Source organism: Stenella coeruleoalba, assembly GCF_951394435.1.
Source record: "Stenella coeruleoalba genome assembly, chromosome: 9".
Lineage (NCBI taxonomy): Eukaryota > Metazoa > Chordata > Mammalia > Artiodactyla > Delphinidae > Stenella > Stenella coeruleoalba.
In genome coordinates, this window is record NC_137155.1 from 94,528,525 (window position 1) to 94,547,314 (window position 18,790).

Below are 18,790 nucleotides of genomic sequence, written 5' to 3' on the forward strand. Positions count from 1 at the left end.
GGACCAGAGAGAGAGAGCTAATGTACTCAAAAGGAAAAAGCAACAGAGCCTATTTTCGGAGTGAATGGGATGTTACATCTTATATGCTTAGTTTCCATACAGTATGATTGAGGGCAACTCCACATATCCAACTAATGTGTCAACTTAGTCTATCAGTCAATATTTATCTTGCTTAAAAAAACATATAAAGGGGCTTCCCTGGTGTCGCAGTGGTTAAGAATCCGCCTGCCAATGCAGGGGACGTGGGTTCGAGCCCTGGTCGGGGAAGATCCCACATGCCACGGGGCAACTAAGCCCATGCGCCACAACTACTGAGCCTGCGCTCTAGAGCCCGTGCTCCACAAGAGAAGCCACCGCAATGAGAAGTCCGCGCTCCGCAAAGAAGAGTGGCCCCGCTCGCCGCAGCTAGAGAGAGCCCGTGCTCAGCAACGAAGACCCAACGCAGCCAAAGATAAATAAATAAATAAATTTATTTTAAAAATATATATGTAAAGATTAAAGAAGATTATTGGTTTAAAAAAAGCTCTCAGTTCAAAACCCTAACACAAAGACTCATAGTCTCTGCATAGTCCCTTCTACAAATATATACGAACTTTGACAGTATTTTACCCTGATACCAGTTTAAAACTTCCAGCAGATTTGAACTGGACAAATGATGATGAGGATTAGGCATTCTTTGTAGAGCAGGAGTCAGTTCAAAACCATTTTCTAAATATCCTATTGACAGGGCTTCCCTGGTGGCGCAGTGGTTGAGAGTCAGCCTGCCGATGCAGGGGACACGGGTTCGTGCCGCGGTCTGAGAGGATCCAACATGCCGCGGAGCAGCTGGGTCCGTGAGCCATGGCCGCTGAGCCTGCGCTCCGCAACGGGAGAGGCCACAACGGTGAGAGGCTCGCGTACCGCAAAAAAAAAAAAAAAAAAAAAAATCCTACTGACATATTTCTAGAAATAGGAATCTTCTAGATAGTTCTGCAATACCACAAAGGTCACGGTTACTAAAGAAAGAGAATTTCCCCAAATGGATGTTTCTAATTATATCACTGTTACCTTATTTCTCTTCCCTACCATTTATATTTTTTCAGAACTCATTTTGGAAAACCTACCTTACTGTATCGACATAAGCCATCCTTTACTATTTTTTACGTAAAACACTGACATGACCTGGTAGAATTTCTTCCCACTTAAAACACCTAACTGTGGAGAAATAAAACTTCCCTGGACTTCCAGTACTCTGGCCAAACGCTCTTGCTTTCTGAGCTTCCTAAGTACCTATGATATAAAGAAGAGAATAGTTGCTTTCATGTCTTCCAGAAATATTCTGCTCTTCATATACCATAAAAATTAGATCTAGCTTTTTACCTAATTGTCCTGATTCAGAATCATAATATAACTTCTATATGTCTTCTCAAGATGGCCAAATTGTTACATAAGGAACCAGGTTCCTAGTTAAAGGGAGACTGAATATTACTGCTGGGCATTATATGTCAAAAGAGATAAAGCCCCAGAACCTAGAGACATCTCTAGGTCATAAAAGCTAAGACACACGGAGCTGTGTGGCTCCTGGAGAGATTTTACTGATATAAATTGTTAAATCGGTTGGGGTTAAGATTCAGGCCCATAAAATTTCCACCAGAGACTCTTTCAAGAGGGGAGAAGCATAGCTGCCACCTCCCACTTAATAAGTTAAGGGAAAATATCATATTTCCTTGTCTTTCACATATGGAGTATGCAGCTATTAGCACGGGACCATTGACCTATCACTGCAGGAGCCAAGGGATAAGAACTAGAGCACAGGAATTGATGCAATATCAAAATATAACTGGAAGTGGTGCAAAAGGCAAGGAAGGCCTTCATGTCCAAGAGGAGGCTGATAGGATTCCATGAAAGTTAAATATTTAATACTTGTTTCATCTAACTTTTATTAGAGGTAATAAGAACTCTGACTCAGAGCTTCTTGTGTACACATTCAGGATAAAATTAATAAGGAAGAGTATTTAAAAACCCATTACTAACCTTGTTCTTTCGTACAATGTTTTTAAGTTCTTAACCCAATTGGAAATAGGACTTCTTAGGTCAACTCAGTTAACTAGTCTATGTTGGACCAACTTTGATCTATACATCTTCTTAGGACTAAATGGTTATGAGAAAATTCTACCACAGAGTTCTGTACCATATAAACCACACAGTTTTGTCTTTTCATTAAACAATGATAGTTACTTATTAAAATTTTCAATCAACTGATTTCAGAAACATTCAGTGAACATCAGCCATGTGCAAAAAACAACAGTTCTCTCAGAATAAGGCAAAACTGGGAAGTAAAATAGGTTTCTAAATCACCTTGCCTGGTTTCAACATCTTCCTACAAACTTTTCTCCTCAAAATGTCCCTACCATAGTATCTATGAATTTCAAAATTTCATTTTATACCTATTTTGGTAACTCCCTTATATCTTAATTAGGACTAAAGATAGACTATTAGTCCATATCTCTTCTTTTCTTCCTGCTGCAAAAATTAATTCATTTTCAAAGTTTCTTTCAAATGCCTCCACCTACCACCATTCAACCACACACAAGTTAAAACGCATATGGATCACAGAATATTCATGCTTCTTATGGTCTGAATGTTTATGTCCCCACAAAATTCATATTCATATGTTGAAACCCTAACACCTAAATTAGGAGGTGATCAGGTCAAGAGGGTGGAGTCCTCATGAATAGATGAGTGCCCTCATAAGAGAAACCCCAGAAAGCCCTCCCCATTTCCATCACATGAGGACACAGCAAGAAGACAGCCATCTATCTGTCTAGGGGACAGACCTCACCATACAGTGAATCTGCTGGCACTCTGACCTAGAACTTCCCAGCCTCCAGAACTGGGAGAAGTTAGTGTTTGTTGTTTATAAACCATCCAGTCTATGGTATTCTGTTATAGCAACTTAAAGGGATTGAGACGTTGCTGGCAAGGATAAAAGGAATCATTCCTCCAATACCTCCATTATCCTTTTAAAGGAATTGAAATCTACGAAGTCAAGTGAGTTTTGTGTGTCAGGTGAGTTTGGCCAGTACTTCACCATGTAAAGCAGTCATTTTAACTTAGGACTCTGGCTCTGTGCAGTCCAAACCACGTGACTTCCTAATAAGACCTACTCTATGTTCCCCCACAAACTTTAGCACCTCAAATATCAAGAATCAATTTGGCAGTTTCCAAATACTACATTTTTTTGACAATAAATAAAATGAAAAATAAAAGCTGATAAATGTAGTCAGCTGAACATCTATCCCCTAGGATATATCATCTTAAAGAGCATTAGATATTTTTCTTACTCTGCAATTAATGAAGGAAAGCAATCACGTAAATTCACTTATATATTCATGTAAAATATTAACAGGAAAACAAAATTATATAAATAAAAGATAACCAACTTCAGTAAGTTTTTAATATAATTTTCTCCAGTATAACACAGATGCTTTTAAAATGAATGAGGATGCTTATTTCTAAAAAGACTCATAGCAAAAATATACCTGGTATACACGCTGAGATAACTAAAATAATTATAACATTTCCTGATATAATGCACTAGTTTCTGAATCTTCCTGAAATGTGCTTTTGGACGTTGCAATTAAAAGCCCACCTAACATTTTCTGAGGCACCTGTTGCCAAGGCGCCTGGGCATTCTGAAGAGGTACTTGTTGGGGATGACACTTCACAGATGTAGAGGAACTATATTATGATATAAAAGACAGTGTACACAGAAGATAATTTTCAAAACTATTTGGAGACTGACTGCACATAGCAATTGATGAAGAGTAAATGGATTTGTGTCACCAGTGATCACATTCCTGCCTACTGTTGATGTACATCACACCAGTGGACCTCTTCTTAGCATCCTCAGTCTACCAGCACCGACTCGTTAGTATTAAAAGGTGTTACAAACTCTACAAAAATGGCATAGACTCTTGATATTTATATTTTAAATATTACTGCACTTGCTACTCACTAATGACAACGTAAGAGATCAAAAAGAGTTGAGATTAATTCATGAGCTAAAGATCCATCACATGTAATAACTGAGAGAAAGGCTGACACATACAGAAGACATACTTAACCACGGTGTGTTACAATTACTGTCTTTCATAAGACATTTTCTGACCACAGAGCCTTCTCTGCTCCCAAAGAAGATACAACCACTGCCTTCCAACTTCCATAGCAGTGAATCTCTTACTTTCCATTTCATTTTAAGCAATTTTATAAATGTCTTTTAGCTTCTTCTAGACTAAGTTCTTGGAGCAGGAGATCTCTGATTGATCTTGGTATTCCCCAAAGCACCAAGTACACAGATGGTGACAATAATGTAATAAAGTGAAAAGGCAGAGAAGGAGAAGCAGGAGGGATGAGGGGATGAAAGGAAGAGAAGTGGGAGTAGGAGGGAAAAGGAGAAAAAGGAAGAGGGGCGGGGGAAGGAAGGGAGGACAAAAAGAGGAAGCAGAGTGAGGGGAGGGGAGGGAAAGAGTGGAGAGGAGGAAGTAGAAAAAAATGGTAAAAAGGAAAGAAAAAGGCCAGGAGAGGGAAGGAAGGGGAAGAAGGAAGTGGAAAAGAACAAGGAAAGAAACCTTCAATATGAACTTCTTACTACACCTGCTCCCTAACTCTTAGCTTGTCCAAATTATTTCACTTCTCTGAGCCTCATTTCCTCTTATGTAAAATGAGGATATAATGTGGAGTGGTTGTGAGGATTAAGAGTTAACATATGTAAAGGACTTAGAAAATGCCCCGCATGACGCAAGCAGGACTGAAGCCATTCAGTTAAAACAAAAGTTATTACTAGAGAAGCTAAGTAACTTGTCCGAGGTTAGAAGGCTAATAAGGGCTAGAACCAAATCTCACAGCCAGGCAGCACCGTCTTTATTCTCTAACAGCTCTCTACAGCCTCCCAGATACATGCATTTACGAAATGGAGTAAGAGTTTCTTGTGGAAAGTTCTCTACATAACTGCATTATTCCCCTCCTGATTTTATTCATCAGTGTTAATTTGGTCAACCCGTATATATTAGAAAAGTACCACTGAGGCAGAAGGAAAGAAGGATTTGTGCTCATTGCTAAATAAAGGATAGGATATTGATTAAAGGAATATGCTAGGAGGAAAAATTTTGAGAACATTGTTGAGAAAGATTATGGCTCCAGATACAAGAAAAAAGTAATAGTATCCAGTGTGAAGAAACAGGAATTGCTCATTCAAAGGTCTGAGCTAATATTCTCTGCAAAACTGCATAACTTAATTAATAGGCAGGAAAAAATCAAGGGTGATCTAAAATACAGTAAGTAAAAATGGTACCACTTTTGACTGTGTTTATAGATACAATCATTATTTTACTAAGTCCCGAATACAATAAAGGTATCAAAGGTATTTAAATACAGACGGTCCCTGATTTACAATGGTTCGATTTTTTGACTTTAAGTGGTGTGAAAGCAATAAGCATTTAGTAGAAATCACACCTCAAATTTTGAATTTTAATGTCTTCCTAAGCTAGTGATATGACATACTCTCTTGGAGATGCTGGGCAGCCACAGGATCGCAAGGGTAAACAACTGACACACAATAATTCTCTTTTTCATTTTCAGTACAGTACTCAATAAATAAATTACATGAGACATTCAACACTTTATTATAAAATAGACTTTGTGTCAGATGATTTTGTCCAGCTGTAGGCTAATGTTAAGCGTTCTCTGAGTTGAAGGATTACCTTGCCTGGCATAGGAACGTCTTCTTGCTACACTTCCATTAGAATATGCAACTTAACTTCTCACAAAATCTTGGCCCTTATTTGAAATCTGCCCTACTTGTATATCCAACCAGAGCTGCATGGTAATCAAGCAGCAGTGTGAGTACCAAGTTACTCCATACCATAAGCTATCAATCCCTAGGTATGCTCTGCTTATGCTTCTAGGTTTATGATTTATTTTAATGAATAGAGAAGTGGTAAAGAGAGGCACAATTATGAAATCATATGAGGCTTCGTGAAAGCATATTTCATTCTAGGCAGGAAACAAACAAACAAATGAATAATTCAGCTCTGTAACCGAGCACTCTGACTCAAAATAAACAATGCAAATTTTATGGATCAGTAAAAAGTTAAAATATATAGACAGCTACTACTGCCCATGCTATGGGAATTACCTCTCAACTGTAACAACTTGGAAAATCAGACAAAATATGTTAAACAATGGTATTCAGACAGTGGAAAGCAGGCAGCTCAGGACAGCTGCTGTTAAAAAAAGGGAAACAAATAAGATGAGCCCCTATTATTCCTCAGCTTTCTTTCTGAAGACAATTTCTATCTCAGAGCACAATGAGGGAAAACTCAGAGACCTGCGGCCTCCCTAACGTGAGGAGACCAAGATTAATTTTAAGGAAAGGTGAAGAGCTTGAAAATGCAGGAAATGGAACCATACAGAGAAAGAGAGCTCTAGAAAGCCTCACTCCTGGTGAGGATGCTATGAAGACCGTTGAAATGATAATAAACGATTTAGAATGTACATAAACTTAGTTGATAAAGCAGTGGCAGGGTTTGAGAGGATTGACTCTAATTCTGCAAGACGTTCTACTGTGGGTAAAATGCTATCGAACAGCACTGCATGCTACAGAGAAGTCATTCATGAAAGGAAGAGTCCACCGATGTGGAAAGTTCATGGCTGTCTTATTTTAAGAAATGGTCACAGCCACGCGAACGTTCAGCAGTCACCACCCTCCTTGGTCAGCAGCCAGCACCACTGAGGCAAGACCCCCCCCCAACAGCAAAAAGATTATGAGTCACTGAAGGCTTAGATGATGGCTAGCATTTTTTAGCAAAAGAAATTTTTTTATTCAAGATATATACATTGTATTTTAAGACATAAGGCTATTGCACTTAATAGACTACAGTATAGTGTAAACGTAATTTTTATATGCACTGGGAAACTTAAGAAATCCATGTGACTTGCTTTATTACAACATTTGCTTTATTGCAGTGGTCTGGAACCAAACTCACAGTATCTCTGAGGTACGCCTGTATTTATAGAACACTCCAGCCAACAACAGCAGGTATGTACATTCTTTTTCAACTGCACGTGGAATATTCTTCAAAACAGACCATATTCTAGGCCAGGGGTCAACACATTTTTTTCTTAAGGACCCAGACAGTCAGTATTTTAGCTTCTATAGACTATAATGTCTCTGTCTCAGTTACTTAACTCTGTCATGATAGCAAGAAAGCAGCTGTAGAAAGTAGGAAAACAACGGGCACTGCTGTGTTCCAATAAAACTTTACTTCTAGGCAGCTGACCTGCAAGCTACAGTTTGCCAACTCCTGCTATGGGCCAGAAATAAGACTCAATAGATGTAATGGGACTGACATCATACAAGGTATGTTCCATGACACACAATATTCTTTCTTTTCTCACTTGCTCCAAATCATCAACTCTAAATCAGTACTTCCTGGGATGAAGTATGATCACTAAGAGAATAAGCTTGAGACTTTAAAATCTCCATTTATATACAGAATGAAATTGTTATTAATTAAAAATCAATCATATGTCATTAAAGTAGCTTGTGGATTTCAATTTTTCTAAATATATTTTATCCTACTTATAATTCACACTAGCTTAATTGCCCCACTAAATTATATAATTATGTATTATATTTAACATTTATTTACATATACATAATGCAAATATAACCAATTTAATTTTATAATATTTTAGAGTTCAGGTGCACCTCAAATTTTGAAAAATACACATTTTAGAAAATAATTTTCTCATTGACAAATGTATCATTTCAACTGTGAATCAAGACCTAAAGTGTTACAGTGAACATTATCCTTTAAAGTAATAATTTAACAGCAATTTTATAAATCACATATTTAATCAAAAAGCTTAATATTCAGTATAACATTTGGTAAGACGTTACTACAATTGTACCAAGCATATATCAGATGCTACTTCAGAAATCATTTACTGCCTCCCAATGCTGGCAGCTTAATGTTACACATGCAGGTGGTGAAATGTGTTGTCGGTGGCTTTCATGACACATGGGAAAGGATTTTCTCTACACAGAAGGATAAACTGGGTCCTCCCAGTTTACATGTTTAATTAATGACCTGTCTAGTTGGCACCAAAGAAGGACGAGATATAAAGAAAAAAAAAAAATGAATTCAACAGCAAAATCTAAGGTAAAAAGATTTCAGAAGAGAAGTAGTTTTAAAATTTAATATCAACTCTATGCCCGAAATGTACTGTTTCCTTTGTTCCACAAAGAGTTGAAGAAAGATGAAAACACTAAGAAATGCGAACGACAGAAGTAAAATTTATACAATATTTACACTAAAAATATGGAGACCAGAGTCTGCACATACTGAATCACATAATACACATCAAAGACAATAAACAAGTCATTAAAAAAACTTTATATATTGCATATAACCTAGCAAGTTTCCTCTGAGGTGAATGATGTGTTAAGACCTAAAGAAGAGGTTTTGTGAAAAGATAGTTTTTCTACTAAATCATTTATTCAGTGGGTTTCCAAAAAACAAAATTTATAATATAAACTACACTCAAGCACATAGCGTCTTGTCATTTTATTCACTTTCATCATTCCTGCAAGATGCTATTCTTAAAAGACTCATTATCAAGTTTTAGGATGGAAATGAGGTTTTTGGATAAGAGATAGAGAGACTGGGTCACGATTTATACAATGCTAACTGCTGCCCAACAACGCACATGGCGAGTACAATGATTTAGTGTGAAACTCTTCTAACAAGGCACCACATTTGAGGAACATCTATTCCTGAGACTGACTAGTCATTAAGCCATCTATAAAATGGTTCAATCCATCTTTTGAAACTTCTCTCTCAACATTCTCCATAAACAGGAAACAATTTTAATTTTGAAAGACTAAAATCAATATTTAAGTCTCAGAAATTTGATTTCGTCTTAATACCACTGGTTAAGACAAAATAATAAGAACTAGAGTTTTAGACTCTAGAGTTTAAGATTACAGAATATTTCAGTGCCCAAGTTCAGCTGAAAGTTGTAAATGCAGAGAGAGCGCTGAGGAGAGGTCAGAGGTAAAATGATATACTCGTGAATCTTCCATACATGGGAAACTTAATTTATCAAAGATTTATTAAATATATACAATGTGTGCCACGCTGCAGATACCAAAGTTACAGATCCAAACAGTTCAAAGTCTAAGCATGCATATTATAGAAGAGGATCACTGACACTCCGTCAAGCACAGAATGCAGCAGAAGAACACAGACTTGCCAGACTAGGGGAAGGGAAGCCAAGGCTTGATAACAGGTGGTCCTGCATGAAAAGTTATAAATGAGTGAGAGCATGACAAGAGGATGAGAGAGAAACATAATGCCCACATTCAGGCAATGAAAAGAAGAAAAAGTCGGAAGAGGTGAAAGAAAAGTTAGGAAACGAAGGAAAAGCATGTGTATATACTCCACGAGGTCACTTCCTCATTTCTTAGATGACAGGTGATTTGTCTTTCAGTCACCTGCGTTCACATGTGGCTGGCGATGTTACCATCTTTAAAACACGGGAGAATGACTTAGTGCCTCTTTTAGCTTCAGAACAGGGCTTTGCACACTAAATGCAATAAAGGTTGTACAATTAAATATTTCCTCTGGCTCTTAGAATTAGGTCACTTTCCCCTCCTGCCCTTTTCTGTAATTACTTATTTTCCAAAACTGGTGAGGAGAGGAAAGGAATGAGAGACGTTATTTGAATAGAAAGTAAGCTATGGGATTATTTTCCTAGAAGGCAGTAGTGGTAGGGGTGCAGGGTAGTGCCAGAAAATGCTATGTATATTGAGGGGAATCATGCTAAGCTCGATATAATGCAGAGTGGAAGGCTTCATCTTGTCTTATTTACAAACATGAAAGAGCCCCAAAGCATATATATGGGTTAATGCCAATTCTTCACCTTAATATAAAAGGCTAGCTCACTGAGAGTGACTTACTTTGTGTAATTTACTTGCTTTATGCTTCTCTCTGTGATTCAGTGGAGACATAATACACAAAATTCAATAAATACAGCTAGCGATAGATGCCACTAGGGTCACTAATAGGTTGTCTGCTCCTCCCACATTTTCCAAAGCCAAGCATAATAAGCTAGCTTGCTAACCATTCTGCTAGTACAGTGTTTTTAATTCTTATTCTTCCTTTTTCCCCACAGCTTCCCTCATAATAGGAATTAAACCTTATTTAAGAAAATGACAAAAGAATTTAAGGCATATGCTGACCTGCTAAAGTAAATACTGCGTTTCGTATCCTTGCAAATTTCTGTTTTTACCTTGCTGCTTCTATCCATTATACATGAATGTGTGAACCATTACCCTAAAAGACAGGGACTAGAGCTCAGGAAGTACTCTACAGCACTTAGTAATGATTTCTGTCTTATAGGAATCAGAAAGAATTGATAAGCTGATGATAGTGGCTTAGGTATAGGTCACCTTGAAATCGTAGAATCATTAGAAGAGGAGTATTAACAAATGTAAAAAGCATATTATGGAAAACATTTAGAAGAAATATAAAAGACAAAGGGTGACCATCCGTGTTCAAATAAAGTTGACACCAACAGTTGATTCAAATAGAAATAAAACCAAATAGGAAAAATCAAATAAAAGATATGATACAAAGAGAAGGAATTTGTGTTAATGTGTGTGTATATATAATTTATCATCATTATATAGGTATGTGTGTGTATATATAGCTTTTACATTTTCAATCTTCAAAGCTTCCATATTGCTATATTGCTAAATCTAATCATCAATTCTCCCATGTTACTTTATCCATCAGAAGCACATAACAGAACTGACTGCTCTCTACTCCTTGATCCCCTTTCTTCATTTGATTTAAGAACTATGGTTCGGGCTTCCCTGGTGGCGCAGTGGTTGAGAGTCCGCCTGCCGGTGCAGGGGACACGGGTTCATGTCCCGGTCCGGGAGGATCCCACGTGCCGCGGAGCGGCTGGGCCCGTGAGCCATGGCCGCTAAGCCTGCACTTTCGGAGCCTGTGCTCCGCAACGGGAGGGGCCGCAACAGTGAGAGGCCCGCGTACCGCAAAAAAAAAAAAGAACTATGGTTTCCTGGTTTTCCCTGTAAACTGGTTACTCCTGCTCTGTCTACATGATAGTTCTTACACTTCACTTGGATTTTGGAGTGCCCACAGCTCAGTCCCTGGACCTCTTTCCTCTTCTGTCTGCACTTACTACTAGGTTATCTTACCAAGTCGTTTGGCCTTAAATGTCCTCTGTATACTGATGGCTCTGAAGCTTATATGTTCCCTCAACTCCAGACTCAGGTATTGAACATTCTACTCAACATTAGATGTATAACAAACACCTCAAACTCCACACATGTTATCACTGAATCTCTGCTCCTTTCCCCACCAACGCTGTCCCCCTTACAGTCTTCCAAATCTCATTAAACGAAAAATCAATCTTCTCTAGTTGTTCAGGCCAAAATCCTTAGACTCATCCCTGATTCTTCTTTTTTCCTCTTCTTAAATGGTTTGTCAGCAAGTTCTATAGACTCTTCTTGCAGAAGTATTCTGAATCTTGCTCTTTCTTACCATCTTCCAAGCTAGAATGCTGATAAGACAACGTAGACCAATCCTCTGCTCAATACTGCCCAACGGCTTCCCATCTCACTGAGAGTAAATCATTAGTATTACCTACAAAGGCCCTACAAGATCTACCCTCCGTTAACTTTCTAACCGCTGTCTCCCTAATAAGCTTCCCCCTCATACCTGTGGCAGACAGTTTGCAAAATTATCCATAATTATTTTCCCCCTCCATCTACACTCCTTTTTAAGGTGACTGTCCAGATCCTCCCATCAAGAGGTGCTAACACAAGCCTATTTCTCCCCCACTTGAATTTGTATTAACCTGGTGACTTACTGTGACTGACAAAATACAGTGGAAATGATGATGGCTTGGCAGGTATGAACCAAGGCCTCCAATGGAGCTGCAGCCTTCCCTTTGCTCTCCCGGAGCCCTCCCCTGTCGCCATGAGAAGAATTGTGGGCAAGCCTGAGGCTGAAGGATGGAGGGTAAGACAGCAGAGTCAGGTGACCCAGGTTATAGGCAGCCAACCTTCAAATACGTGAGCAAGTCCTGTCTCCAAGCTAACGTCATGGGCAGAAGTGCCTACCCAACCCGCATGACTGACACGACCGAGCCCAGGTCTGCCTAGCTGTCCCTAGGATTGGAAACAACAATAAATCGTTGTTGTTTAAAGCCACTAAATTTTGTGGTGGTTTGTTATTAAATGACACCATTCTCAGGTGTCAGACTGTCCACACAGGCATTCCCTCACTCCCTCTGCCTACCCTGCTCTTCCTGTGGATCCCAAGTGGCCCACCGCTTCCCCTCCTACAGGTCTTAACTCAGAAGTCACATTCTCAGTGAGGCCTGTCCCCTTTAGTTTCTACCACCCTACCGCAAAATGTGCTACCCCTTCTCCTGCTTTTGTTCTCCGTATCGCTAGTAATATACTTTATATTCTCATTATTGATCTGACTTCTTGTCTGACTCCATGAAACGTCAAGGAAACCAGGCATTCCGTTCCCTGCTGCATCCCCAATTCCTACAATAACGTCTTCCATATGGAATGACTGTATAATACAAAACATGCTGAAGTAACAATTGAACACAATTTCCTGCATCACACAGCAATAAATTAACAAAGCTGGCAAGAGTGGAGAGAAATGTATATGATCTTACATTGTTGATAAAAGCACAGATAAGCACAAATCTTCTGGAAAGCAAACTATCAACCTGAATTTAAATTTTTTAATTCATAAGTTTTGACCTCATATCTAAATTCCCAGGAATCTATTTTAAGAGCCAGGAACTTAGATAAGTTTTGTAGGTAAAACTTTGTACAAGTTTTACGCATCAGAGTTATAAAAAATTACAAACAATAAACATTCCTGATATATGGTTGATAAATAAGAACATAACAAAATTTATATTTAATGATATGATAATGTGTTCACAATACAATACTGATAAAACAGGTATGATATAAAATAATATATGCATAAAAATTCCTATTTTATCACATATGCACACATATATACACTCAACAAGAGAAACAAGCTTAGAAAAATAAGAAATTGAAAAAAGTGTGTAAAAATATAAACAGTAAGAATCTACGTGATTTCAGGTAATTTTTATTTTTCACTTTGTATCGTCCTGTATTCTCCAAGTTCACTGTAATGAACTTGAATTACTTCTGTAAGTGGGAGGGTGGATTGGGGTAGGGGAGAATGTGCCTTTAAAAAAAAAAAAAGGAATATATAAAGGTAAAAACAAAAAACCAAAGGCAAATACTAAATAATTCAGATTTGATTCATTTAAACTAATTTACTTTTGTATTGTTATTATTTATGACTACTTTAAAAAGCACCTGAATACAGTTTTGTTTAAAATTGAACAACTAAGGACAGTTTGGTTCAGACTTCTGCTGTATGGTTTGGCTAAAATCTCTGGTTTTGGTAACTTCTGCCACCTGTATCCTACCATGATTCCATACTACTAAAAGCATGAGAATGCATCAGTGCAGTGCAAGACCATCACTGCTTTTTCCCAGTGTATCAGAAGTACACTTCAGAGAACAACTGCCACACAAAGTCCCTATGAACACCCTATTACTGGTAATAGGGCTCATAAGGCTACACAGTTATGTGAAAATGTCCTTCCCACTGACTGATGTAATGCTAAGATGACAGAAACTATAGTTGTTTTTCTTGTTCCTAACACATGGAACTGTTCTCCAGTTACTAATAACCTACTAATTTACAGCCTAGCAAGAAAAAAATTAAATACACACTAGAGGCCGCTAGTGATAAATAAGTGAATTTTGCATGAAGGAAAAAACATGATGATAGTTGTACAAAGAAGACTGCACTCTAAGCTTCTTGGCTTCAGCTGCCTTTTTAAATACTATGCTTCAAGTCAGAAAACATTTTTTTTCCTGTATATAAATTTGTCAATATATATATATATATTTTTTTGGCGTTACGCGGGCCTCTCACTGTTGTGGCCTTTCCCGTTGCGGAGCACAGGCTCCATACACGCAGGCTCAGCGGCCATGGCTCACGGGCCCAGCCGCTCCCCGGCATGTGGGATCTTCCCGGACCAGGACACGAACCCGTGTCCCCTGCATCGGCAGGCGGACTCACAACCACTGCGCCACCAGGGAAGCCCTGTCAATATTTTTTAATAAAGGAATATATCTGAAAAAATATCATCTAAAAAAGACAAACCAAGGAAATTCTGTAAACAAAACAAAACACTATATTATTGTATTTTTAAAGCAAAACCATGCTCTCAAATAATGAAACCTTTTTACATATTACAAATAAAAAAAAAAATTGTATTCTCTTAAACTCAGTTGTCACAAAGATCCAGATCAGGTAAAGAAATACCTATGTTGTGCAATGTAGTTTGTCTTCGTAATAGTTCACTAAGAGAAACTTGTTTTTAAACGCAAAACGTATCTTTAAAAAATTACCCCCCCCAGAAAAATCATTAATCCTAAGAGTGGGATTTAAAAGGGTTTACTTAGAAAAAAATATATGATAACATGAAGTCAGGGAAAATACACAGAATCCTGACTACAAGTTTTTATAAAATTAAGGAAGTGTACATGGTACACTTTTTTTTAAAACTTGGGAGGAACATTATTAAATTTCTCTGAATGCATGAAAGGTATTTTCATATGCATGACAGGTAACCATTTAATTCACTGTCATTAAGACTAGGAAGAATAAAAAAAAATCTCATAACTAGGGGTATTTTACATGACACTAAATATTAAGGTTGGGAGGTGCATTGGAATGAAAAGTATGAAGGAGATTGATAAAGACCACTAGACTGTCCTAGGGCCTGATGGCAGCCAAAGAAAGATGCTGTGGATGGGTATCCGTAGGAAGCATTTGGTTTCGTTTATCTGTGTTTGCATTTGGCCCTTCCTACCCCTGTTTACAGAAACTGACATGTTGATGCTAGGCACAGCCCACTCCAGAAACAGACAGGACTCCCACCAGCTTGAGAAACAAGGGCAGGGGCAGATAGTCCCTTAACCACGTCCACTCGGTCAGTCAATCATGTGCTCTTACGCAAGGAACGAGAGACTGTTGAGAATTCATCTGCAGCACACAGTGCTGGGCTCACGGAGGCTGACTGCAAGCCTCTTCTGGTTCTTAGAACACAAACATAGCTGTAGATCTGGTTTCCAGCTTCCTGCCTACTTCCCAAACCCAACCCCCTCAAGCTTCTCACTTATTCTGTCAATTATAATACGTTTGCAGAGTTTTTTTGTTGTTGTGTAAATTGGTCAGAGTGTTTTTTCTGTTCTTTACAACCAAGAACCCAGGAACACAAAAAATTTAAATAGAAAGAAATGAAATTGAGTTATTTGTAGTGAGGTGGATGGACCTAGAGTCTGTCATACAGAGTGAAGTAAGTCAGAAAGAGAAAAATGAATACCGTATGCTAACATATATATATGGAATCTAAAAAAAAAAAAAAAAATAAGGTCATGAAGAACCAAGGGGCAAGACGGGAATAAAGATGCAGACCTACTAGAGAATGGACTTGAGGATATGGGGAGAGGGAAGGGTAAGTTGTGACGAAGTGAGAGAGTGGCATGGACATATATACACTACCAAACGTCAAATAGATAGCTAATGGGAAGCAGCCGCATAGCACAGGGAGATCAGCTTTGGTGCTTTGTGACCACCTAGAGGGGTGGGATAGGGAGGGTGGGAGGGAGACACAAGAGGGAAGAGATATGGGGATATATGTATATATATAGTTGATTCACTTTGTTATACAGCAGAAACTAACACACCATTGAAAAGCAATTATATTCCAATAAAGATGTTAAAAAAAAAAAAAAAGGAAGCTCCTAACAACATTAACAGAAGAGCTGTTAGTGTCATTCTCTAATTCTCCTCTTGAAAAAAAAATTTAAGAATGACTTTACTGGGTCAGAAATATGCTTTCATACTTAATCTATGATAGAAAAATACATCAAATTTTTATGGAAGATCATGCCTAATCATGTTTTTTTTAAATCTATGCTTTTCTTTTTTTTTTCTTTTCAATTTTATGTATGTATTTATTTATTTAAGCTGCATTGGGTCTTCGTTGCTGCGCACGGGCTTTCTCTAGTTGTGGCGAGTGGGGCTACTCTTCCTTGACGTGCGCGGGTGTCTCATTGAGGTGGCTTCTCTTGTTGCAGAGCATGGGCTCTAGGCACTCTGGCTTCAGTGGTTGTGGTGCACAGGCTCAGGAGCTGTGGCTTACAGGCTGTAGAGTGCAGGCTCAGTAGTTGTGGCGCATGGGCTTAGTTGCTCAGCAGCGTGTGGGATCTTCCTGGACCAGGGCTTGAACCTGTGTCCCCTTCATTGGCAGGCGGATTCTTAACCACTGCACCACCAGGGAAGTCCCCTAATCATGCTTTAATAACCATTAAGCACAGAGTGAACTAGTTACTGGGGGTGAGAAAGAGAAAAAGCCAATAAGCCTTCACTGGGGTTACAGGCCGGTGGGACACGCAAACAGGTGATTTCAGCGTGTTGTGATAAATGCTATGACAAGTTAAGGGAAGCACTGGATAAAAGACCATCCAGGAAGGACGAACAGAGTAAAAGAGACTTGGAATAACTGAACCTAACCTGGTAAAGTAAGAAATCTAGTCAACAAATAACCTTAGTTCATTCAGGATTTATCATTTACTGACTTACCTGTAGGAAAAGTATTATTATTTTCAGAGAAAACTATCTAAAAGGAGCAATCCTTCTCAATTAAAAATGTTTATTTGTCACCTATTATTTGTCAAACCTCATCCTGGGTACTAGTGTTATTTCCAAAGATGAATAAAATGAGAACAAGGAATTCTGTACAATGAAGTAGAAACACTCATAGAAATTTTCAACATAATGCAGAGTGACAGTAAAGGGCTGCTTAGAGAATCTGTGCCTGACTTAGATATGGAAATTGCTAGTTACCAGGAAACAAGACATGAGCCAAGTTTTTAAAGATAAGGATTGCAACCCTTAGAAGGAAGCAAAAGAAAGATTTTTGTAAATGAATTTTTAAAAGAAGGTTTTTTTTTTTATAGTTTTCATAAATGAATCAGATATAGTGTTCTGTTAAAAAGTATCTTCGTTTGGGCTTCCCTGGTGGCACAGTAGTTAAGAATCCGCCTGCCAATGCAGGGGACACGGGTTCGAGCCCTGGTCCGGGAAGATCCCACATGCCGCGGAGCAACTAAGCCCGTGCGCCACAACTATGGAGCCTGTGCTCTAGAGCCTGTGCTCCACAACAAGAGAAGCCACCAGAATGAGAAGCCCATGCACCGCAACAAAGAGTAGCCCCTGCGCTCCACAACTAGAGAAAGCCCGCACATAGCAACGGAGACCCAATGCAGCCAAAAATAAATAAATTGATTAAAACAAACAAAAAAAGTAACTTCGTTTGATGTTAAAACTAATTCCTTGACATTTAAAAAAATTCTTATTGAATATAGTTGACTTACGATGTTATGTTAGTTTCAGGTGCACAGCAAAGTGATTCAGCTATATATATATATATATATATATATATATATATATATATATATTTTAATTATTTTCCATTATAGATTATCAAGACATATTGAGTATGGTTCCCTATGCTATACAGTAGGTTCTTGTTGGTTATCTATCTTATATATAGTAGTGTGTATATTTTAATCCCAAACTCCTAATTTATCCCTCCCCCTCCTTTCCCCTGTGGTAACCATAAGTTTGTTTTCCATGTCTGTGAGTCTGTTTCTGTTTTGTAAATAAGTTCATTTGTATCATTTTTTAGATTCTACGTATAAGCAATATCATAAGATATTTGTCTTTGTCTGACTTACTTCACTTAGTATGATATGATGGTCTCTAGGTCCATCCATGTTGCTGCAAATAGCATTATTTTATTTTTTTTTATGGGCCAGTAATATTCCATTGTATATGCAGACCACATTTTATTACCCATTCATTTGTCAATGGACACTTAAGTTGCTTCCATGTCTTAGATTATTATAAATAGCGCTGCCATGAACACTGGGGTACATGTTGACATTCCAATGGGCATTCCAATGGTGTTTTAAACAATATGCTGAGTAGGAGACCAATATGGCACAAATATTTTAAATAATCACTGACAAAGAGTGTTAATGCTTAAACAACGTCCTCCTTCATGGCTCCTCTAGCCCTAAGTTGCACATCCCCGCTGTCCAGCACCCCTACAGGTATTCAGCAGAAATGGATGGACCCTGATATCCAAGGTCAAAAATAAAGAGCTCACTGGTCTAAACCCTGTGGTGAGAGACAACACCTTCTTTCCCATAGTCCAAGCAGAAGCACTGCTCATCTCACTTGACAAAAAGTAATAAATGCAATTCTAGATCACAGAGTTTAGAGAGTAAGTCAACGTTTTTAATAATCATGATTTTTCATTCTAGCTCCTTTCAGCCTGTGCATTTACAGATTAATGTCCTCTTGCTCATTATTTAGGTTCCCTTCCTTTCTCTAGGTCTCCTCTACTTCCTAAGGCAAATAATACCCAAGAGTTAAACAACTATGATATAATAATGTATGTGTGTATATACATATATATATATATATATATATACATATAAGTACACATACATACACACAGTGATTTTTTTCTTATGGTGGTGAAATATTTTCTTGTTGTATTT

The 18,790-nt window shown here is 38.1% G+C and overlaps 1 protein-coding gene across 2 annotated transcripts in view; it reads right to left on the reverse strand.

The window, feature by feature from the left end:
- Nucleotides 1-18,790, reverse strand: part of TPK1 (thiamin pyrophosphokinase 1) — a 333,066-nt gene that overhangs the window by 182,211 nt on the left and 132,065 nt on the right. The gene's annotated exons all lie outside the window — the stretch shown is intronic.